Source organism: Ananas comosus, linkage group 12 (genome assembly GCF_001540865.1).
Source record: "Ananas comosus cultivar F153 linkage group 12, ASM154086v1, whole genome shotgun sequence".
NCBI lineage: Eukaryota > Viridiplantae > Streptophyta > Magnoliopsida > Poales > Bromeliaceae > Ananas > Ananas comosus.
The window spans coordinates 7,694,128-7,719,995 of record NC_033632.1 but is presented as its reverse complement, the minus strand read 5'-3'; the positions used below and the strand labels follow the sequence as shown (position 1 = coordinate 7,719,995).

General features: G+C 37.7%; 1 long non-coding RNA gene across 1 annotated transcript; it reads left to right on the top strand.

Moving 5' to 3' along the window:
- LOC109718948 lies at positions 20,653-22,173 on the top strand. Its single transcript, XR_002218572.1, has 3 exons — positions 20,653-20,837; positions 21,139-21,198; positions 21,822-22,173. It is a non-coding gene; the product is annotated as an uncharacterized LOC109718948 (long non-coding RNA).

Genomic DNA, 25,868 nt, shown 5'->3' with positions numbered 1-25,868 from the left:
ATTTAGAATTTTAAAGTTTCAAATTTAGAATTTTAAAGATTTAAATTTAAATTTAAATTTAAATTTTGAATTTCAGTTAGCTTCATTTTGAGATGGAAGTTTTGACATTGAGGCTGAATTTAATTTTCGTTTTAGAGCTCTAAATTTCAATTCATTAAATCCAGGTAAAGGATCGTCGTTGCTTCTATTGATTTTATACAAAAACAAATACGTAAGCACAATCTAATGCATCGAGCGATTATATTGTCCTAGATTTGACTCATATTGATTTGAATTTTGCATCTATGTTTTAGGATTACATTTTAATTTGAATTTTTATCGTGGTTTAATTTTAAATTTGAATTTGGATTAGATTTGAACATTGATTATAAATTTTGAATTTTGAATTTTGAATTTTAGCTTTTCATTTAGATTTAAATTTCATATTTAAGTTGAATTGACTTGAATTTGATTTTATGATTTTGGTTTAATTTTGTCTAAATTTTAATAGATTGGAAGTTAGTTTAAATTGAATTGGAATCTTCAATTCAAGTTTTAAATTGGAGTCTGAGTTTTAATTTTAATTGCCGTTTGAATTTTATTTCAATTTTAGTCGAGTTTAACTTTGGCTCATGTTTTAATTTGATTTAATTTAAGTTTTAATCAATTTTATTTTCATTTTAAAAAGACGTTCAGATTTTAGATGAGAAATCAAATTCAAAATGGTCCACGCCGAGTCCATCATGTATATGTATTTTGACGAGTCCAAAGTCAAGTGCATCGTATGCAAGTCAAAATTGAACCAGACTTCTAATTCGATTCACAAAACTCAATTTCAGATTAGATTCCAATTGGGTCCTAATTTGACCCAAACTCGCACTTGCTGTTAGTGCATTGACAGACGATGTAAGGCAAGAGATTTTGGCAGTGTAGCTAAACTCTCTGTTGATGATATTTTTATGTGTATTTTAATTACAAAAGCACTTGTCAAGTTTCGAGGGAAAACGAGGAATCCAGTTTTTCGGAGAGGCCAATAAGTAGAGTTGGCTTCTGGCGCATATCGGACTCCGTTCATAGCGATTCAATAGCTCATTTTCAATGGTTTGGCTATCCTGGAACCAATGGCATTGATGGATTTTAGGTTTGACGTACAGATTTTGAGAAAACTGGAAATACATGTATTTTATGAATTTGTGAGTAGTTTTGCCTTCCGGAGAGAGAATGGGTTTCGTCGCGAATCCACAACCAAACCAAGCGAAAAAACTCGTGGATTTGTTGTCTCTGTCGGTTTGATTGCACTCATTCGATCCATTCACAAATCTGATGGACGGATCTCCTGTTATCGCGCGTTGATCAAGGAGGGGTAATTAATGGAAAAACGGTAATTTTGCGAAAACCTCGATATTTTATGTACCGTTTTGTGTGAAATCGATTGTGGAGGTGTGATCGCGCGTTTTACTCGCGTTGTGAGGGACTCAGATTAAAATACTGAGTTTTGGAGGGCTTTTGCACGATTGGAACTCTATGTATATATGTCTATCTAGGGTTTACACCATGCAAATCCTAACTAGCTCCCAACTGACCTAGCCGCCCTTCCTTCCTTACCTCTTGTGCCACGCCGCGCCTCACGGCCGCTGCCGACGGAGCCCCGACCGGCCAGCCGCAGCCGCAGTCTTCTTCTTCTTCCTTTTCATCTACTTCACCATCTCTCTCTTTGTCTCTTTGGCCAAGGGTGGTGCAGGGCACTCCCCTCCCTCAGGCCCCTCCCTAGCGACATCCTGATCTCCGGCGACTGTCCCCCCCGGCCACCGCCGGCCCGCGCGCCGCCACTGCCGCCCAGGCTGCTTGCAGCCAGCTAGGGCCAGCACGGGTTGAGGGAGCTTCAGCTCCCTCCCCTCGCACCGCCGCCGCCTGAGGCCGCTCCCGCCGCCACCCATGGAGCCCCGACAACCTTCCCCGCCAGTCGCCGCCATCCCTGCAGGCTGCCGCAGCCGCCTCTGTCAACCTGCGGCCGCCCCAGACCTACTCGGGCCGAGGTGAGCTCGCACCTCCTCCCCCGCGCCGCCGCCGCCAGGAACCACTCGCGCGGCTTCCCTCCGACCTCTGGCAGTCCACCGCTGTCGTCCCTGGACGCCACGCCGACCGCCGTGGCTGCCACTGCTCCTGGACTCGAGCCCTAGCTTGTGCGGCATGAGCCCCGGCATCCCCACGTCGGCCGCACCTGTCGGCCACCGGCGCACCCGCCGCAGAGTCGCTGCCGGCCATGCCCTAGCCCCCACTGCTCCGGTAAGCTTTGTTAAGGTCTTTGGCTGCTATTTCGAGTTTGTGCTTATTTTTTCGGCGATCCGAGGCTGTCCCGATGCCTCTGGAGGTGAGCACGGTGATCGCTGGTCAGTGCTGATCACGATGCTGATCTCACTTTGGATCAACAGACTCTGGATCGGCTTGTTCGACGCGGTTTACCCCGAGTGCGCGTTGTTCGCTAAATATTCGGGTCGCTCCCGTGCCTCTCATAGTGAGCCGTTGTGCTCCGGATCATGAGCATGGCCTCCGGCATGTCGAGACCTATCAGTACGTGCCTCGGCGGACCTCGGAAGTCCTCGGTTTGCGTTAACGAGCCACAAAGTCGCTTTATTTACATAAAATAATAGATTTTAGGCTAAATTACAGAAAACCCCCCTGTAATAACCCGCTTTTTCACTTTCCCCCCTGACATTTAAAAACCTACACTTTGCCCCCTTGTAAAATGAAAAATGTGCACTTCACCCCTACCGTTAGGGTTCCGTTAGAGGTTCTGTTAAAAAATATTTTTTTATACCGAAAATACCCTTCTGTCTCTTCTCTGATGCTTCGCTCCCTCCGGCTCGCCGCTTCGCCGCCTCGCCGCCTCGCCGTCCTCCACTGCTTCGCCCTCGCCCACAACTGCTTCGTCCTCCTCCGCCGCCTCGCCTTCGCCCTCGTTGTCCCTGCCTACCTCTCCATCAACACCCATCTTAGTATCTTCCCTACTGTCGCCAAAATCGATGGGCGACGACGATGTAGGAGGAGAAGGTGAGCAAGTGGAGAAGAAATTGGAGAGGAATCGTGGCCGATTGAGGTGGAAATAGCGGCGGATCGAAGAGGCGGCTGAGGAAGCTCAGGAAGAAGACAACAATGGCGAGGGGCAAAATGGTCATTTTACACACCGTAACCCCCCTGTGAACATTTTTCATTTTACAAGGGGGCAAAGTGTAGGTTTTTAAATGTCAGGGGGGGAAAGTGAAAAAGCGGGTTATTACAGGGAGGTTTTCTGCAATTTAGCCTAGATTTGATGTAAATATAGGGACTTTTATGCAATTGTGCATCTTGTGGCTATTGTAGGCAGTATGTGAGTGTATGTGGTGACCTCTGGACTGATTGTCCAAGGTCCGATAGCCTTCGCGGAAATCGATTGTCGATTTCGACACGTTTTTCGGCGAAATTCACCGGCGGAACGCGATTTCAGTTCGGATTTCGTCCGACGGTGTTTGGTTGCCTCAAGAGTTGTCGCTGAGCCTTGTCAGCTCGTTACCATCATCATATCCTGGGTTTGGACATGACTAGTGAGCGACGGTGGATTCCGGTGTCGAAATTGACACTTTCGGGAACCCGGATTCGAACAATTATTAAGTGATAATTGTTTGGTGGTGTATTCTCGTGTTTGCTGCCAAGACATCAAAATCGATGTGTTTTGTGGCAGCGGGTGACTCGTGGCATGAGTCGGTGAGTTTCGGGACACTTAGTGGGTCCCGCTGGCGTCTCGGTGTGATTTTCGGGACTTCCAGTGAGTTACGATGATCGATTTTGGGAAACCGATTTTGGGGACTTGTGTGGGGTTCGTGAGTCGTGAACTTTGTGTTAGAAAATTGCGTACGGTAAAAACGCAGCGGAAAAAGAAATCAAACAAATTTGATTTTTGAAAACTCTCGAGATCCAATCTCAAAAACCACNATGCACCAATCTCACTGGATCAATCACCGTCCCCGTGATTATCCATTGATCGAGAGCATTTAGGAATTAACCACCAATGACACATGTCTCAAATTCTCAACTCTTGAGAATATATGTCATCATCTTATTAATTCCTTGGACGATTCATGGACACATACACAACATGAATGGAAATAATAACCCAAATTTATTCATAATATTTTAAAGTCAAATACAAATTTATGTCCTACAAAGAATACATGTGTCAGCCTGGTTGGCTTCTAGGGCATACATCTAACACTTTGGGTGTGTGAGTTGGGTATTTTGGATTAGTGGGTTGGTTACTAACCCGGTAGGATCTTCATAGGTCCGATTGACTTGTTGCGCACCAGATTCCCGACGTGATATTGTACATGTGGGTGCTTCGAGCTGGTAGTCGGTGAGATCGTTTCACCTTCCTCCGTTCTTCTGTATCAGCATTATAGTCTCTACATGTCGGTTGCTTTGTTCATCGTTCGTTTATCTTACCTTATTGATTGTATATTGATAGTTATTGAGAGACATGTAGAGCAGGCTTGCATATATATATATTGTATCTCTGTGGGCCTTGGGTCTAGGCAACACATTGACTCTCTCGTCATGTGTTTTGATCTAGTTGATCGAGATTCAGCGTTGTACGCCCTTGTATCTAGCTTCGGCCAAGGCACCGGCTTTAGCCGGTTTTCGTATTGAGGATATAAGCATAACTTAGTCACAGCACTTGGGAGTATTCATGACACTAGGTCGGTTTGGCGACTGACCGGAGGTGTACTTATCCGGATCGGTCGTCTAGTGGGCAGATGAATCAGGTCGATTCAAGCAATGTAACAGGCAACGCTTGAGGTCTGTGGACCAATATGGCAGGCACCAGATTGGGTACAGTTTTGGTTTGATTATCTTGAGGCATGCTCAGCATTGTATTCCTTACAGTAACTGTTTTATTACTTGCTTCTTATCATATCTATTATAGCTACTGCAGTTCTCTTTCGTATCACAGCATCTGTACTTGTTTACTTTACCTCATTTGATTTTCGGTTATTACGACTTGCCTTCGTGGCTCAGTCGTACCCACTGAAAAACCTTGATTGTGGTTTCTCGCCCCCTATTTTCCCAAGTGGTTCAGGCAAGGAGTTAGCATTGGGCACAATGGAAGGACGTTCTAGCTAGACTGAAGTAGCGATCGTCACTCTGGTTATATTTTATTTTCGCATTTAGTAGTTTAAATAATTAAATGGTTCAGTTAGATGATCACTCTGAATGTTTAGATATTTGTGAATTGGTTTGAGTTGATGATTTACTATGATGCTTGCAATTGGAGTTTTTGGATCTTCGGTTTTGAAATTATGTATTTATACTTTGTAGTTTTCTACCCCTCGAGGTAGTCGGTTTTCAAAATGAAGTTTCCAAGTGGGAAACAATTTTAGAAAGGTTTTCGGATGGATTTATGGATGATTATATAGATTTGAAAACAAAGCTTCCGGGTGGGAAGCACTTTTAAATAGGATGCTTGTTGTATTGTGCATTGCATCATCCAGCTCCTAAGGAGTGTTTAGAGGCATGCATCATCTCTAAGGATCGCTAGCTGTATGTAAATGTATCGCATATATTGTTTGTGGATTGGTGAATGTAAGTTGTGGTTGTGATCTTGATGCTGTTGTTGGTACGCCGTGCAAATATAAAGGAGACTCTGTTCGAGTGGACAGAGGAACTTTGTATTTGTGGCGGGTTTGTACGTCACGTGGGTAAGGTTGAATTCAAAAAAAAAAGAGGCACGTTTTGCAAAACTCTGGTTTCTAAATTTGTATTCGTTATAAAAAGACTTTTAAAATTGGCCCCGGAGCATGACAGACGATTACAAAATGTTCTTTTCCACGAGCGGTTAAGCCCTAAGCGGATAATCACGAAGTCTTCTATTCCGTTGTGGTTGCCGATGTGGTGGCGGTTGGCCGCCATTCTTCTTCTCAACCGACGACAAACTGTCGGCAGATAATCACCAATTTTCTCTTCCGCCGATGGCTAAGCGCCAAGCGGAATATTGCTGACTTCAAGGCTCCTCCTTTACCATAGTTGGTATGCCAATGGATAGTCGTCACCCTTCTCTTCCGTCGACAGCAAAGCGCCAAGCAGAAGATAGCTTGGTCTTCTCTTCCGTCGACATAGTGGTGTGCCAGTGGACGGTCATCACTCTTCTCTTCCGCTGACGGCAAAACGCCAACTCATCATTGATGCATCACTAGATGGTTGCCGTTCAAAATGCACCTTGAGGCATGGTGCACCGCAGTGTCGGTTCCACGATTGTGTCCAAGTCAACGATCGCAGCAGAGTTGTAGATGGAGAGGTCGCAGTAGTGCCGGGGGTTGCGGCCACGACAGAGTTGGGATAGCGGCAGTGTCGTTGGTGAAAGCCGCAACAACATATAAGTCACAGCTGCGTCAGAGTTGGAGGCGTTGCGGCAACGTCAGGTTGGTAAGCCGCAGGTAGTGTGACTCTGTTGAGGTTGCAGCTGCGTCAAAGTTGGAGCTATCGCCGCGACATCGGGTGGGATGATGCGGCAGCGTCAGAGTGGAAATCCACGACTAGCGGCTCTATTAAGGCTGTGGCGGCGTCCGAGTTGGAGTCACGGTGGCGTAGTAGTTGGGGGTCACAGTGGCACTAGAATCGAAGAATATGAGAACCCCAGGATCGAGGTTTGGAGTTGCGGCGGCGGCGTCGGAGTTGGAGTCACGATGGCGTTGGACAGAGGCACCATGGACATTGTTCTATTATCCTTTGGCCATCTTTCTTCTCTATTTAATTATGTGGGCCCTTTCCTCGGTTGATGTGCATGAGGATAAAGTGCGTGGGGTAAAATAGATATTTCAATGCTTTCATAATCTTGAATGGTATCTCCTCTTTTGCTAAGAAGAGAATATATTTAATTTATAGATACTGTTGAGAAAGAGACGTAGTAGTATTGGCTGTTGTTATTCCAGGTTGGGTAAATCACTTTAAACCATTTTTTTGGGGGAGTTGTGGTGGTGTAGTGGAATAGGTAGTTAAGAGCATGTTTGTTTGGATGGAAGTAGGGTGAAAGTGGAGAGGAGGGAAGTTGTTTTCATTCTAAACGATTACTTCTATTGTTTAGTTTATTCCAGGTTGGGTAAATTACTACTATTGTTTAGTTTTTTGGTGGGAGTTGTTCTATTATCCTCAGGACTGATGACGATGACGAAGACAATGCGTGATATTTTAGCTCACTTCTGTACTTTAGTTTATTTCTCATGTCTTCGCTTGTAGGACGTGACAATTTACTGTTCTATTTTGGTCATGTAACTATGGACTAACTGCTACTCTTTTCATAGTATGTTTTCACTCTATATTTATTTTTAGCAATTTTTGACAAAAAGGGGAGAACATAGGTGGACAAGATAAAAGTTGAACAAAAGGGGAGAGATTTGAACTTTGAGGACACTTGCCAATGAGGAGGAGATGTTTGGAGATTTGGAGACGTTTGACAAAGAACCAAAGAACCAAAGCGAAATGATGTGAACTTCGATTTTAACTTTATTTTTGGAGAATTTGTTTTGCAAGAAAAACAAGACTTCAAGACTCCTAATTGCGTCTAAGTCATAAAGTCTGTCTTAGGAGTTTATATGTATTTTTGGATCTTACATGCGAGGGGTTCGATGTTTTAGTAATGACATTGAACTTCGATTTTCACTTTTCATGTGTTTTTGGGTTTTGTCATGAAATTGCCAAAGGAGGAGATTTTTAGGGATTTTGTATTGCCAAGTTTCGTGATTTGAGTCAAAGTTTTGAAGGGTTCGGTTCATGTTGTCAAAGGTACGTTAAAGAATCCAAGATTTCGAGAAGAACTCGAAAATGTCTCACACGTTGAATCACGATGCTCAGGTATCATTTAAATATTTTTTATGGTATTTCATATCGATTTATAATATTAGAATCATATAAGTAATGATCAATGGATTAGAAGTGATTTTTGAAACTTTTAAATTGTTTATAACAATATTTTATATTGAGTATCGGTATCATGTTCCAATTCCTCAAAACCTGATTGAAAAACCTGATTTTAAATATTGAGTATCGGTACCCAAATTGAGTTCCTAGAACCTTAGAGCAACAATTTTGTGAATTGTATTGTGTACCGGTACCAAGCTTTAGTATCGATACTGCATCAGTCGAGTATCGGTACTGCATTGGCCGAGTACCAGTACTCAGCATTAGAAAATTTCTGATGCGTCATGGTGTATCGGTACCCACATCCGAGTACCGGTACTCAATATATAAATTTTCTAATATGACTCTAATCCGACTCTAAGTGATTTTAAAGTCTATAAATACGATATTACGGTTCTCTATGACGGAGAAGCACTCGGAATACATGAACAAGTAACCCTAGAGGCTAAGTTTTTCGTTCTAAACTATTTTCCACTAAATAGCCTTTTTAGGTCAATTCAAAATATTGGAATTCAATATTTATATGTCGAATTGATTTAAGTTTTGTTTAAAGATTTTTCTTTGGTTCTTCAACGACACTCTAAGCAAAGGATCACCATAAAAATATGAATTTACTCTTCATGTGTGGCGTCGTGGATTCGGCGTGATCAAGGCGATTCGTGGATTCGAATCGTGGGTGCTTGAGGATTCGAATGGCGTTCGTGGATTCGAACATGAGTCGTGGCGTTCGTGGATTCGGACGTGGGGCGTGGACAACCCGGTGACGTGCGCGAGATCTATAGGAGGTAAAAGAGAGGTCGAGTCCCTAGAGTTAGTAATCACCTTGTAATATTTTCTCATAGTGGATTATTTTTTTTGTGTGTTGGTCCCATGTGTTTTTCTCCAAATTAGAGTTTTTTCACATAAATCTCGATATGCTATTTTATTTTCCCCATTTACTCTTATCGCATTAAGATTTGTGTTTTAAGCCTATTCACCTATTCACGCCCTTCTAGGTGTTTGAAAGTATTTAGATAAATCCTAAGATTCCCATAACCTACAATTTGATACCATCATAAACTATATGAATAATTATTCATCTTTGATAGCTTAAGTTGTCAGAGAATGGTTGTTTTAAATGTTATATTCAACAATAGGAAACAACCAAATATTATACTTAACAAAAGATTGATATTTTGTTATTGGTCATTTCTTAAAGTCGCAATAAAGTTGTGAATATTATGAAGTTATCGAATTTGTTCTATTGCTCCTCTTTTTTAGCTATTGCTTTTGGCGCTGGTCACATTTCTCACACTCCATAAATATTGCAATAACTAGTTATTTTAAGCTCTTCTTTGTAACGATCCAACCCACTAGCAACAACAACTCGTTTGGCCCAAACTGCTTAAGTCCAGTTATTATTACTAGTATCTAAGTCTCTTATATACCCAATCACATTTCCATTTCTATCCGATGTAGAAATATTAGGGTGTGACATTCTTAAAGCCAGTTCTTCTTAAGCCATTGGAAAAACAAGTTTTTATTTTTGTTAACGAATATAAAGATACATCCAATAAATGGCGACCCATGTAAAATCATGAAAATTTTATGAAAATTACTTCTAAGAAGATCATTTTGCCTTTTTTTTCTGTTCAAGGTATTATGATCTGCTTTTTTTTTTATTTTTCTCTTTCTTTGTTTACAGGTAACCGTGTAAGATCGGCGTATTGGGCACAACCAATGGTATATACTGTTAAATTATGCAGCTAATTTAGATCACTTGAGTATTATAATAAAGTACTAACAAGAATTTTTTATATCAAAACAAACAATAGAGGGCTTCTATTATAGAAAATGAGTAATTTGGTGGATCATTTATTGTTAGGGCTGGCAAATGAGCGAGCCAACTCGTGTTCGACTCGTGTTCGGCTTGATATTCGGCTTGCTCGAGCTCGGCTCGAATTAATTTCAAGCAAGCTTGAGCCTAAATTTAGGCTCGAAATTAATTTCAAGTCGAGCTTGAGTATTACTCGGCTCACTCGAATTAAGCTCGAAAAGCTCGAAATATATATGTATAAATATATATATATGTATATATATATATATGTATGTATATATATATATATGTATATATATATATATAGTCTACTATACTATTAATAGTACCAACCACTTGCTATTAGGTTTTCGACCTTTAGATGAAGGAATGTGCAGTTAGAATGACAGTGATCCTCTAGGGTTGAGTGAGTGGTTAGTTGAATAATATGATCTAACGGCACAAAATTCGATAGTACCAAGCATTTAGTACTATCGATAATATAGTAGTCAGGCTCTCTCTCTATATATATATAGTCCGGCTACTATACTATCTATACTATCTATAGTACTAAGTGCTTTGTACTATTGAGTTTTTTGTCGTTAGATCTGCATATATATATATATATATATATATATATATATAGAGTTCGGCTATTATACTATCGATAGTACTAAACATTTGGTGCTGTCGAGTTTTCTGCTGTTAGATCTATCCCTTTAGCCATTTTCATCCGTTAGATCATAATATTCAACTAGCCACCTACTCAACCCTAGGGGGCTACTATCATCCTAACCGCACATCCTTTCATCCAAGGGCCGAAAATCTAATAGCAAGCGGTTTGTGCTATCAATAGTATAGTAGCCTAATTCTATATATATATGCTCAGGCTACTATACTCTTATAAGTATAGATCCCTTTATACTTATAAATTTTCAGCCGTTGGATGTGCAATTAGAATGATAGTAGTCCCCTAAGATTGAGTGGGTGGTTCGTTGAATAGTGTGATTTAACAGATGAAAATGGTGAAAAGAATAGATCTAACGGTCGAAAACTTATGAGTATAAAGAGATTTATACTTATAAAAGTATATATAGTAGCCAAACTCTATATACATATAATTATATATAATATATATTTTAATTATATAAAATAATATATATATTATGTATTTTAATTATATGTATATAGAATTTAGATTATTGGGCCCACAAAACCAAACCAGCAAAATCCTACTTTAATTGCTCTCTTTCTCTCATTTTCACTTCCTCGCAGAGTCGTTTTTCCTAATTTTTCTAGTATTATAATATCGTATTTCATGCATTTATTTTATATGTTAAACTATTAGATATTTTTTATATCAAATTTTAGATAATATTTTATAAAAATTAAAGTATAGATTGCATGATGTTAAGAATTTCAAGCAGCTCGTTTAGGACTCGAGCTCGCTCGACTCGAAGTTAGGCTCGCTCGAGCTCGGCTCGAATTAATTTCAAGCCAAGCTTGAGCCTAAATTTAGGCTCGAAATTAATTTCAAACCAAGGTTGAGCTGAGGTAAGCTCGCTAGAGCTCGGCTCGTTTCCACCCCTATTTATTGTGCTTAATGCAATCTCTCAACAATGCATTGCACTCTCTGACTAGATACAATTTGGCTGGAAATTTATGAAGATGACTAAACATATGGGTTTGAAGTCACTTTAGAACATTAAATTGCTAGCAGATGACTCTTATTTATTTTTTTATTCATCGATTAAGATTTCATTATTTTAATATATCTACAAATTTTATGATATTTATTTGCTACTTTATATTTGTGTAAAAATATTGAGATAAGTTTTTTTCTTACTCCTTTTCTATTTTCTGTTGTCCAGAAACAAATTACTGCATCGTCTTCATTAATTGTTATATTTTTATAGAACTAATCCGCCGTAGCGCAGGTATCTTTACTAGTATATATGAAAGTTGAACAAGCAATCCTCTGAAGTTGAAAGTAAAGAGACCAAGTATAATACTGGGATAATACAAGGGCCAGGCGTATATCTTATCTATTTGTTTCACCAACTAACATAAAGTTATATATTAAATCCTACTAGGCGAATAATTTGGCAACTAAATAAGAACGACAGGTGGTCCTCCTGATCATCATCTATAACATTCTCATAGGCCGCTCGGCGCATGCTTCGCTCTCCCATTCCTTTTATCCCTTTCATATAGTCACATGAGAGATGAAGAAGGTGTGAACAGGACAAGTGAGCTAAACACTTGATCAAACTATATATATACAAGAAGTGAAATGTAAATTAATGAGGCTGTGTGTGGTCCAAGCCCATGCACCCTGAGAAATTATGAATTTGACCGAGCACAGGTTGCCCCTTCTATATATATCTGGTCCCCCACGTGGGAAAAACTCTTTAATGTAACACTTGCACCTGATAATTTTATAGTAAATTTATTTCTTTTAAAATATATTTTATTGTAATTGTGTGCAATATAAAAGGTTTTTATTAAATGTTGCGTAGCCTATGTTAAATGTAAATAATAATTACTTATTAGGGCATATATACTTTCTCCTCTTGTGCGCGTTACGTCTCCCGATGTGCACATTTTGGACTTGCATGTTTAAATGGGTTTAATTATGGTGGCTCATCTTTCACACATCAAAAAGTACCACTAATGAACTGGACTGCTGAAAATGAAACTATAAACCAATATGATGATACATATAAAACTTCGTGAAGCCACATTATTGCCCTTGTAGAAAGCCCTTTACAAAAATTAAAATTTTTTATCAGTCCAACTTTAAATTTATAAAATATATAGAAATATCTCAATATTTTTATTTAAATTGGATTAAATTTTTAAGATAGAAATATTGTAATATTTTATTTAAATTAAACTAGATAAGAGTATGTTATAATTTTGAACTTGTTAATTTCTTCAATCGGTTTTGAGCTCAACTGATTAAAGTAGCTCATCTTTGGCAGATCCAATTAATATATATACTACTAATTAATCTAATTAATTCCTGGACTACTAAAACTAAACCAAAACTATATATATAAATGCATGAAAGATGTTAGCCGTACATTCTATATATATAAGAGTTTACACTGTTAGAATTTGGTTAGATTTGTAGTTGAATCTTAATTGAATTAGGATTAATATTTAAATCTGTTGGAGATAAATTAAGATTTAAATATTAATTAGAGTATGAATCTAACTAAATTAGGATAAATATTTAAATCTATTGGAGATAAATCAAGTAAGATTTAAATATTTATCGGAGTGTGAATCTAATCTATAGATATATTAAAAGTTAGAGTTTTACTGTGGCCACTTGTCAGCTTCTCAGCGCCTCCCTCCTTCGAGCCCTTCGCGAGCGAGCGAGGAGCGCGGGTCGCACGCACGCGGCAGCACAAGCGGGCGCGAGATCTAAATTTAAAATTAAATATTTAAAATTTAAAATTTTTATTATTTAAAAATTAAATTTAAATTTAAAATATAAACGGTTGAAATTTAAAATTTAAATCTTAAAATTTGAAATTAAAATTTTAATATTTGAAATTTAATATTTTAATTTTTTAATTCAATTTATAATTTAATATTTAAAATATTAAAATTTGAAATTTAAAAGTTAAAACATAAAATTTAAAAATTTTATATTTTATCTTAATTATTAAAACTAAATTTTAAAATATTCACAATTTAATATTTAAAATTTTTAATTTCAATTTATAATTTAATTTTTAAAATATTGCAATTTGAAATTTAAAATTTAAAACTTAAAATTTAAAAATTTTATATTTTATCTTAATTACTAAAACTAAATTTTTCAATTTTACATTTTTAAACTTTAAATTTCAGTTCCTAAATTTTAAATTTTACATTTTATATTCAAATTTTGAATTTTAAAATTTAAAATATAAAATATAATATTTGAAACCTAAAATTTTAAATTGGATATTTGATACTTAAAAATTAAAAATAATATTTAAAATCTAAGTCTGAAAGATGTTTATTTGAAATTCATCAATTTTGAATTTTAAATATGAATGATAGTTTAAAATTCAACTAAAAAATCAAAATTTAAATTTAAATTTAAAATAGAAAATCAAACTGAAATTTTAGATTGCCGATGTTAATCCGTCGTGAAGCGCGGGCCCTAAACTAGTTTTATTAGAAGTTGGGTACGGTTTCGTGGGCGTTATATATATAGCATTAAAGACTTGAATTAATTAAGCCAAAAGGCTGTGAGAGGGGTGTACGGCTGAGAATCCTTTGGATGTGCCGTACCAAGAGAGAAAGAGAGTTAGTGAGTTGACTGCATCTGCTGCATATGTGCACATGAAGGGTTGTCTTTTAAGTTTTTAGAAGGCAAGAGAAGGGTAGAAAAAATTTAAGAAAAATGATTTAGCTTGTAACTACTCTATGCAGAAGAGGAGTCAGGTATAATCTTCTATTATTTAATGAATTTTATTTTACCCGTATATTTTCTGTTTTAGTTTTCTTCTCTTTTGTGATTGTATCAGCTTTTGCTAAGGAGACGGGTTTATGGTAAAAACCCAATTCGACGTTTCGGTTGCGGAATTTCTACAATCGGTACCGAATCCACAGCAATCGATATCAGAGCGGGTTGCAGATTCTCAAAATTCGGTACCGGGGCGAATACCTTATTCCCAACAATTGGTATTAGAGCCGAAGGTTACTTATCTGCGAGAGAGATCAACGGAGATGGCCACAAAATTCGAAATCGAGAAGTTCGACGGTAAGAACAATTTCGGATTATGGCAGATTAAAGTACGGGCGATTCTCGTACAGCAAGAGTTGGACGAGACGTTGAACGGGAAGGAGGTGAAGCCAGCGGAGGTCACGGATGCGGCATGGACGAAGATGGAACATAAGGCATTGAGCACGCTTCATCTATCATTAGCAGATAGATTCTTTACAACGTAGCCAACGAGACGACACCGGCAAAGTTGTTGAAGAAATTTGAAGATCTGTCCATGACCAAATTCTTGACGAACATGTTGTATCTGAAGCCACGACTGTTTACGCTGCAGATGCAAGAAGCGACGAGCCTACATGAGCATCTTAATGAGTTCAACAAGGTGGTGGCTGAGTTGACTAGCATCGAAGTCAATCTCGATGACGAAGACAAGGCGCTGATTTTACTATCTTCGCTACCGGCGATATATGAGCATCTGGTGACCACATTGCTTTATGGCAAGGAGACCATAAGCGTGGAGGCGATCACAACAGTGGTTCTCTTGAACGAGATGCAGAAGATGACTCAGGAATCCGGCACGCAGAGCCGGGATACTGTTTTGGTGGTGAGAGCGAAGAAAGAGGCGACAATATCAGCGATCGGAGATCGACAGAAGAAGCCGCTATCTGAGGTAGAGTGCTTTTACTGTCACAGGAAAGGGCATATCAAACGCAATTGTCGAAAACTTCAGGATGATCTGAAGGAGTTAAAGCGACAGAAGAAGAAAACTGTCGTGAATCAGGATGAGACGGCATTGGCGACGGCGCAAGCGACAGAGTCGGAGACGATCGATTCTGATGTGCTGTATGCGACGACCGGAGATGCTAAAATTTCGGATGATGCGTAGGTGCTCGATTTGGCATGTTCCTTTCACGTTTGCCCGGAGAAAGCATCTTTTGCCACCTATAAAGCAATTAAGGGTGGAAAGGCTCTGATGGGGAACAGGACGGCACGCAAAGTTTTGGGAGTCAGCACGGTGAAGATCCGAATGCACGATGGGGTCGTGAGGACGCTGACAGGTGTCCGGCACGTTCTTGGATTGAAGTGAAATTTGATCTTATTAGGCGCGTTGGACTCAAAGGGTTGCAATATTTCGGCTTCAGGTGGAGCTATGAGGGTCCAAAAGCGAGATCGAGTCATGTGCGAGGCAAACAACTGCGGGAACTTATACGTTCTGAACGGAAGCGCGGTCAGAACGGGAGCGAAGACAATTTGGGTTCCAAAAGTTCGCGTAGGTGCAATCGCTCGAGGCGGAGCGGCGGATGTAGCGACATCGAGCGGAGGAGACAAGCTCAAGATGGAGCTTGCATGGTGAGCTCGACGCAGCGGTTGAGACTACAAATCCAACCAAAATAGAGAATGTTAGGATTTGGTTAGATTTGTAGTTGAATCCTAATTGGATTAAGATTAATATTTAAATCTGTTAGAGATAAATTAAGATTTAAATATTAATTAGAGTATGAATCTAACTAGATTAGAATAAATATTTAAATCTATTAGAGATAAACGAAATATAGATTTAAATATTTATTGGAGTAGGAATCCTAAATATATTAGGATTCGCCTACGTTTTAGACGATACATTATAAAAGCACTCTTTGGAATGCTTTTGGAGGAGAGAGTACGGTGAGAGAGAATGCTTTCTTAGGTAAAACCGTACCATGAGAGAGAAAGTTATGTTTGAGTGCAACTAGTGCACGGGTGCATGTGAAGAGTTATCTTCTTTGTGAGTTTATAGAAGACGAGAGAAGGATAGAAGAGATTCAAGAAAAAGAGCTTGGGTTGTAGCTACTCTATGCAAAAGAGGAGTCAGGTGTAATCTTCTCTTATTTAATGAATCTTTTTTTACCCGCATATTTTCTGTTTTAATTTTTGTCTATTTTGTGATTGTATCAGCTTTTGCTGAGGAGACGGGTTTATGGTAAAAACCGATTTGACGCTTCTGTTGCGGAATTCCAACAATCGGTACCGGATCCACAGCAATCGGTATCGGAGCGGGTTGCAGATTCTCAAAATCCGATATCGGAGCGAGTACCGTATTTTCAACAATTGGTATCAGAGCTGAAGGTTACCGATCTGCAAGAGAGATCAACGGAGATAGCCATAAAATTCGAAATCGAGAAGTTTGACGGTAAGAACAATTTCAGATTATGATAGATTAAAGTACGGGCGATTCTCGTACAGGAAAAGTTGGACGAGACGTTGAACGGGAAGGAAGCGAAGCCAGCGGAATCAGGTATAATCTTCTCTTATTTAATGAAGCTTATTTTACCAGCATATTTTCTATTTTAGTTTTTTTCTCTTTTGTGATTGTATCAGCTTTTACTGAGGAGACGGGTTTATGGTAAAAACCTGATTTGACGCTTTCGTTGCGGAATTCTAACAATCGGTACCGGATCCACAGCAGTCGGTAGCGGAGCAGATTGCAGATTCTCAAAATTAGGTACCGGGGCGTGTACCGGATTCCAACATACACCTTGCGCTATTAGATTCAAGGATTTTAGAAAACTCGAACCAAATGAGTTTTCAGCAAAAAAAGAAAATAAAAATTAATAAAACTAGTGCATAAATCTTAGTCACGGAAAGGTTAAGATGAACGTCTTACACCTAAGCTACAATTATTGTACTTGGTAGCATTACTCTAAATATATTTACTCTTTTCTTGTAGTGACTTTTATATTTTCGCACCTATGTTCTCTTTTCCAAATACACAAGCGTGTTCTAAGGCCATCAAATGACCAAATTGACCAAAATAGCCTTATTAATTTGTATCAATTTTTTCTTTTATTTTACTTTCAAAGTCGTGGGCAAAACTTTTTTTTTTTAAGTTAAAAATTTTCAATTTTAATAACATGCATATGGCAAAGAAAAAAAAATCCCTTTTTATAGACATATATATATATAGAGAGAGAGAGAGAGAACTATGCTAGAATACTATCAATAACACCAAGCTATTACCGACCGTCCCTAAAGCAAATGACAAAGGACTTGGTGGTTGGTACCCGAGACCCAAGTTCGAATCTTAGTTGATTCACATTTCCAGCTTAGTTTATTTCTAAATGAAATAAACGAAGCGGATAGCGTGCTACCTATCTCTCTCAAAATAATAATAATAATAATAATAATAATAATAATAATACCGAGCTATTGGTGCTATTAATTTTTTAGCCTTTGGATTGAGAAATGTGTCGTTAGAATGATGTGAGCCCCTAGGGTTGAGTGAGTGGTTGATTGAATAGTATAATCTAACGGGTAAAATTAATCAAAGAGTTAAATCGGACGGTGGAAAACTCGATAGTACCAAATCCTTGATGCTATCGATAGTGCCCCAGCTGGATTATACTATCAAGTGTTTTGCCGTTAGATTAACTCTTTTGATTATTTTTACCCGTTAGATTATACTATTCAACCAACTACTTACTCAACCCTAGAGGGCCCACATCATCCTAACCACATATTTCTTAATCCAATGGCTAAAAAACTAATAGCATCAATAACTAGGTACTATTGATAGTATTTCAGCCTAATTATATATATATACATATATATATATATACACACACACACACACACACACACACACACACACACACACAAAATGGAAGAATAGAAAGTAAAAATATATTGAGCCCTTCTCAACTGTAAGCCATTCTAAATTATTGAACCCTTAATCTCTCTGTTCATTAATACCACGTACTTTTAATTTGTTTGATTGTAATGAGTTTAGTCAATTAAATTACAATATTTATCAAATAACAACACTATTCTGAAATGTGTATGACTTGGGTTATTTTCTTGGATAGATAAAACTGTAATTATTCGCAACTAGTTGATAAAGTTTCTAATATTCAACAAAATTTCCAACTTAATTGTATATAATAATTTAAATAAAATATAAAAAGCTAAGAATGTTTTAATTGAAAAAAAATGTATAAGCTTGAGAGGCTTATTTCATTTAAATTGGGGGATCTAAGAACATTTTACCATATATATATATATATATATAGTTTGAGGCTACAATACTTTTGGAAGCACGGAGTCTTTCGTGCTTTCAGATCGTTTTCGATGTTGCGACTTTCGAATCGTCGATCAGCTCCGTTAAACTTGATCTAAAGTATTTGAAGTACCTAGAAAATAAATTTTATAATTTTTCGATATCATTTGCCTAGTGATCGAAGATGCTCAAAATCAATAATTTTAATGGCTGTAGTGAGCCGTTTGGAGGTTTAACGGTGTAAAAATATCCAAATCACGTGAAATTTCGATAGAAAATTCTTTATACTATATAAAACAAGATCAATATCTTTGATCTAAAATTTTAATGTCGTATTATCACGTTTTGTAAGATTTTATTTTTAGCCGTTGATTTTGAGCCCCTTCGTTCACTAGGCAAATAATTTCGAAAAATCACATAATTTATTTTCTAAGTACTTCAAATATTCTAGATCAAATTTAATGGAGCCAATCGACAATTCGAAAGTCACAACATGAAAACAACCTGAAAGCACGGAAGGCTCCGTACTTACAGAAGCATAATAGTCTCACTCTATATATATATATATATATATATATATATATACACACACTAATGTATTGTCCTTTCTTGCTAGGGGTCATGTATGCATGCGAACAAAATATTTTTAACTCCGTCTCCTTGAATGAAATTATTCCATTTTGGTTTGGGGTTCCCAAGAAGAAGGGTTTGGGGGGGAATCTTTACAAAATGTTGGAGTGAGCACCTCCCAATACATGCCAAGGCAAAAGTCCCTCATTCTCAGGGCAAAAGCAGATGGCTGTGGCAGCATGTTTGTACTACAAATACTATTTATTCACTTCACAAAGTTTTTTTTTTAGAAAAAAGTATTAAAAAAAAAAACAAACAAACAAACATGCCATGGAGATTTCTAGGGATAGGTGACACACCCACCCACCCCCGCCACATCTCTAGTGCTTAATTAGACCCAAAATTAGCTCATCAATTTTTTTATCACTTTGGGGATTAAGCTCCATTCCCCTGATATATGTTGATTAATGATCTATCTAGTACTCCCATGTGGGTATGGGGTTCAACCAAGTAGGGGGGTTCAAATTGTACCTAATTAATCTACTTTCCAATTAAATCTTGTGAATCATGGAAGGCTAGCGTCAAATAGACCAACTCATGACACCATTATCAAATACCAATTTGAGTGCTCGTAATCGTTCATAATCTTAATCGATAGCTATAACTTCCATGAACACAAGCATCTTACCAGTTGAATATATATATATATATATAGAGAGAGAGAGAGAGAGAGAGAGAGAGAGAGAGAGAGAGAGAGAGTTGAGCTATAATACATCTAAAAGTGCTAATCCATTGATGTTTTTAGCTTTCTAATCCTTAGATTTACCTCGTTACTATTAGTAGCCCTTGGATCAAATACTATTACACCTACCACCATTCAACCCAAGTGGGCTACTACTGACCGTTCTTAGCGCAAGTGGCAAAAGGGCTTGGTTGTTGGTACCAGTGACCTAAGTTCGAATCCTAGTTGGTTCACATTTTCACCTAAGTTTATTTCTAAATAAAATAAACGAAGCAGGTAGCATGCTACCTTTCTCTCAAAAAAAAAAAAAAACCCAAGTGGGCTACTATCATCCTAGCCCTGCAACACCTCTATCCAAAGACTACATGTAATGGTACTGAACTTCTATAATTGTGGAATTCTAGTAAAAAGTAGCTTGAAAAGCTATTAAAATAGTTCAGATGAAGTTTGGGGAGTATTCGAGTCATTTCAGCGCAAACCGAGCGCAAAAACGAACTTCGAAGTATTAAATCTGTCAAAGTTGCAGATTTTGTATTGAGTATCGGTACTAAAAAACTAGATACCGATACGTAATACAAAATGGAGAGGAACAAGCTCTCAGGTTTTGAGGAACTGAACCTGAGTATTGGTACTGAATTTGTATTGAGTAGCGGTACTGGAAAACTGGGTACGTTATGCAATAGAAATACCCGAGAATCCAATGTTCGGGTTCTTAGGAACTGGATTTGGGTACCGATACTAAATGCCTGTGTACCGATACGCGAGTTCGGGTATCGGTAAACAATTCTGCAGAATGTAGTTTTTAAGAGTATTTTGGTCATTTCATGGTGGGGGCTTTGTAAAAGGGGGAGAGCCCTCTTCCTTTTCCTCTGTAAGCCCCACACAGGCACACGCACAGGGAGAACGAGAGAAAATCCTCTCTTTCACTCTCATCTTCTCCTTCCTCTCCAAACTTGGAGATTTTGGTGGAGATAGAGCTTGAGAAGCTCGGAGGAGTGGTGAATCGAGCTTTAGCGCGTGTAGCACCTCAGGAAAGTTGCAATCCGAGGTAAGTTCTTTGTATTAAAGTTTAGAGTTTTTGTTAAATCTCTTGAAATTGAGGTTCTTGAATTCACTAGATGATTCTATATTAGTTTAATCAAGATTTCTCCATGAATTTTGGGGTATTTTTGGAGAAATTGATACCTAGGATTAGAAATGGGGGTTTTGAGGTTTTGAACCAAATTGACCCTCTAGTTTTCTAATTAAAGGTTAGAGGAGAGCCCCTTACAACTTTAATTTAAAAACCGACCAACATTCAGTGATCAATTTCGAGTAACAAACCGAATCGGGTGACATTGGCCGTACAGGTTCGAAAGGGAGCGATTGGCCGCGGGAGTTCGATTGCAATGCTTCATCGAAGTGATTAGGTCACTTCCATGTCAAAAGAGTAAAATTTAATATTTGCTTTATTTGATGCATATAATGGTAGGTTAATTAGTAAATATGGATGTATGTATCATATGCTGCTAGATTAACTTAACTACTATTTGACAAATAACACTAGGCAAGTAGAAACATATAGGGTATATATATGCATGCCTAGAGTGTAAATAATGAACATAGGTTGATGAACTCTAAGAGAATTAGAGAATTCGACAAGTGAGGAATCAAGAACTAAATGTCATGAAATCATGAATCCTAGGTATGGACAACTAGGATAAGAAAGAATATAATTGCTTATTGAACCTAGTATCATTGAATATAGGTTAGAAAATATAGTGGTAGGAAGACCACTTGTATTGGAATGTCATTAAACCTAAAGTCAAGTAAACCTAGGTAGGAAAGACATAAGACCCAGTATTGTTGAACCTAGGTTATGAAACTTTATGGTAGGATGACCACTTGGACATAAGAACATAGACCTGAAAGATGGACAACGTAGGATAAATAATGAACCCTTGAGACTTGGAAGGTGGATTCCGAAATCACTAGACTGATATTTGCAGGTATGTGTGGTTCTCCTCACCTGGCAAGTGATTTGTGGCTGTAGGTATGTGTGGCTCTCCTCTCCCGACAGCAGGTTACACTTATGGGTATGTGTGGTTCTCCTCGCTCGGCAGCGATTCCTGATTACGGGTATGTGTGGTTCTCCTCACCCGATAAGCGACTTATGACCAAGATTATGTGTGGTATTTCCTCGTCCGACAAATGACCTATAGTCGAGTGGATTTAAGGCAGCGGTGTATGGGGCACGTTCCTCTCCTCAGGCCTGAACGAGAGCGGTAGTCTGCTGATGATTAACTCGAGACCAAGTAGAGTGGTATAGCTTGGTGAAGGTAAGACAACCATAGGAGCGGATTGGAAATGAGATGGATAGTGAAATAGAAAGTAGACAATGTAGATCTACTTGCATGATTTTCATTATCGTATTTATTTGAAGCATAAGCATGATATTTTAGTATTGCATATAATATATATATTTATATGTTGGACTAACTTATGTTGCCTTTTTTGAACCTGGTGAGTCGAGATCTTCCCTTAGGTGGCCATACCCACTGGGAACTATATTTATAGTTCTCACTCCAATATTTTTCAGGTCCACACGTGAGCGGTGCTGTGGCATGAGAAAAAGGCGTAGCTCAATACATAGCGCCCTACTACTTGTGACCAGAAAATATATGTATCCTGGATCAGCGTAGCTTAAGGGTATAGAAAAGAAAAGAGTGAATGAAAATGTAATAAATTTGATTGTATTTGTAAGGAAACAAAAATGTAATACGTAATTGAATGTGTGGATGCTTGTAATAGCGTTATTATGTATGTTTATGATGATTTCCTTATACAATCTGTGTATAAATTTTATTCCTAATTAGAACCTTTTGAATTGTACCGATTGTGACGTCTTGGGTAGGTAAGAAAAACTCTATCCATTTGGCGAGTCTGGCACACGCGCCCGTGCGGGCCCTTCTTCCCCCTATTTTGGGAAGGGATTGGGGGGGCATGCCATTACAAATCTAGAAGCACCAATCCCTTGGTGTTTTTAGAAGTATTCTAGCTTAATTCACTATAGCAAAAACGATCTATAGCGACACTTTTAAATGTCGGTATAGGTCAAAAAAAGTGTTGCTGGCTAAATTATCGACACTTTTAAAAAGTGTTGCTATATGTGGGGTCGCTAGGTATATAGTGGCAGTTAAAGAGTGTCAAAAAGAGTGCTGCTAATTTACCAACACTATTTAGGTATTTAGCAACCGCCCGAACTCTACCTTATTGGCTGCAGTGGCGGAGGAGGATGAGAAGGAATGCTCTTCGTCTAGAATTTCAGTGGATTGAGTGAGGGGAGAAAGGGAAATGGTAATCGATTTTTCTTTTCTTTTTTTTCTGTTTGTAATCGGGTCGAATGGGCTGAGTGGGGTGAGTTGAGTATAGTAACCTTTTATTTTTGGTTGAATTGGACTTTATATTTAGGCATTAGTAGATTTGTTTTTAAGTTTTGATATAAATGGGACACTTACACAAAAGTGTCCCAAACATGTGTCCCTATAACCTAATTCTGTTGTAGTGATTCTATATAATATATAGTTTGGCTACTATACTATATATTGATAGTACCAAGCTGTTGATGCTATCGAGTGTTCTGCCGTTAGATCTACACTTTGATCATTTTCGCTCGTTAGTTTATACTATTCAACCAACCACCTACTCAACCCTAAGGGACCACTATCATTTTAACCGCATATCCTTTCATCCAACGGCTGAAAACTCTATAACATCAAGCGTTTTGTACTATCGATAGTATTGTACCATATATATATATATATATATATATATATATATATATATATAGAGAGAGAGAGAGAGAGAGAGAGAGAGAGAGAGAGAGAGAGCTAGGTCAATATACTATTGGTAGCACCAAGGTCTCTGTGCTACCAAATTGTTTTAATGATGCGGCTTTCAAATCTACGATCGACTCTGCTAGACTTAATCTATACTATTAAAAGTATTTGGAAACGAAATTTCATAATTTTTCGACATCATTTGGCTAGTAATCAAAAGGTCTAAGAATTGGCAATTTTAATGGTCGGTGTGATGTAATAATCCAAATTTGATGAAATTTTTATAGAAAATTTTTTTTACTATTTAGATTAAAATCAGTACCTCTGATCTTAAATTCAAATCTTTTGATAGGTAAATGATGTCGAAAAATTATGAAATTTAGTTTTCAAATACTTTCAATAATGTAGACATATCTAAAGGAGTTGATTGTCGATTTGCAAGCTACATCATTGAATACAACTTGGTAGCGTGGATGCTTCCGTGCTACCGATAGTATACTAGCCTAGCTCTATATATATATATAGTAGGTCTTGTGTGTTATTAGGAGCACAGAGGCCTCCATGCTTCTAAGCCGTTTTCGATGATATAACTTCCGAATCAATGGTCGTCTTCGTCAGACTTGATCTAGCATATTTGAACTATCTAGAAAATAAATTGTGCAGTTTGTTTATATCATTTATCTAGTGATCGAAGGGACTTAAAATCAACGGTTGAAAATAAAAATTTTATAAAAAGTTTGATATAGTACTAATATTTTCAATCAGAGCTAACGACATACATCAACCATAAAAAATTGTTGATTTTGAATCCTTTCGATAACTAAGTAAATAATATCGAAAATCTACAAAAATTACTTTTTAAATATTTCAAATACGCTAGATTAAATCTAACTGAGCTTATCGTCGTTTCGAAAGTCCCATCATTCAAAATGGCTTAGAAACACGAAAACCTCCATGCTCCTAATAGCACACAAGTCCTATTATAAATATATATATATATATAGTCCGGCTATGGTGCTTATAAAAGTACCAAGCACTTGGTGCTTGTAAATTTTTTACCGTTAGATCTCTGCCTTTGATCATTTTTACCCGTTAGATTATACTATTCAACCAACCACCCACTCAACCCTAGGGGACCCACATCATCGTAACCGCACATCCTTTAATCCAAGGGCCGAAAACTTACAAGCACCAATGACCTGGTACTTTTAAAAGCATAGGAGCTCAATTCTATATATATATATATATATATATATAGGGAGAGAGAGAGAGAGAGAGAATTTGGCTGGAATACTATTAATAGTACCAAGTCATTGGTGCTATTAGATTTTCAGCTCTGGGATAAAAAAATATACAGTTAGGGTGATAGTGATCTCCGGTTAGGTTGATAGTAGTCCTCCAGGGTTGAGTGGGTGATTGGTTGAATAGTATGATCTAACAGTTAAAAATAATGAAAGAAATAAATCTAATGGCAGAAAATTCAGTAGCACCAAGCGCTTGGTGCTATCGATAGTATCCTAGTCTGACTCTCTCTCTCTCTCTCTCTCTCTCTCTCTCTCTCTCTCTCTCTCTCTCTCTCTCTCTCTCTCTCTCTCTATATATATATATATATATATATATGTAGAGTCCGGCTACTATACTTTTATGAGTACGATCGCACTCGTACTCATAAGTTATTTTCGATGATAGAGCTTCCGAATCGACGATCCATACCGTTAAACATTATCTAAAGCATTTAAAACTTCTAGAAATCAAATTTCATAATTTTTCGACATCATTTACCTTATGATCAAAAGCTCACAAAATTGACAATTTTTAACGGCTGGTATGGGATACTTGCTAGTTTAACGGTGTAAAAGAATTGGAATATGTTAAATTTTTTATAGAAAATTCTATTCACTACCTAGATAAAGATCAATAACTCCGATCTTAAATTGAAGGATCCAATCATCCATTTTTAGAACGTCGTTCGATTTTGACCGTTCATTTAATGCCCGTTTGATGGACTTTAAATGATTTCGAAATATTACGAAATTATTTTTTAGAAGTTTCAAATACTCTAGATCATATTTAACGGAGTGGATCGTCGATTCGGAAGCCCAATCATCGAAAACAACTTATGAGTACGAAAGGCCCAATACTCATAAGAGTATAGTAGCCCTACTCTCTCTCTCTCTCTCTCTCTCTCTCTCTCTCTCTCTCTCTCTCTCTCTATATATATATATATATATATATATATATATATATGTGTGTGTGTGTGT